General features: G+C 24.8%; 1 protein-coding gene across 1 annotated transcript in view; it reads left to right on the top strand.

Annotated features, from left to right (window-relative positions):
- The window catches only part of LOC110427613 (serine carboxypeptidase-like 44), a 69,933-nt gene that overhangs the window by 46,408 nt on the left and 23,319 nt on the right, over nucleotides 1-206 (top strand). The window lies entirely within an intron of this gene.

Genomic DNA, 206 nt, shown 5'->3' on the forward strand with positions numbered 1-206 from the left:
GCATCATGTTTTTGACAAATTTTTACATTAATTTTGTAGATACAAGTGTCAATATCCGTATGAATAATAAAGGATTCAAAAAATATCAGATACAAAAAGTTAGGGTAAATTGAAGAGTCCATGTTACATATTCCTTTAATTTTTATCATTTTAAAAGTTGACATGGTGAATTTTTTAAAGCTATTGCCTAAATGATTACCTTTTTT

The sequence above is a fragment of the Theobroma umbraticum genome, unplaced genomic scaffold, assembly GCF_002168275.2.
Source record: "Theobroma umbraticum cultivar Fairchild unplaced genomic scaffold, ASM216827v3 scaffold_2.0, whole genome shotgun sequence".
Lineage (NCBI taxonomy): Eukaryota > Viridiplantae > Streptophyta > Magnoliopsida > Malvales > Malvaceae > Theobroma > Theobroma umbraticum.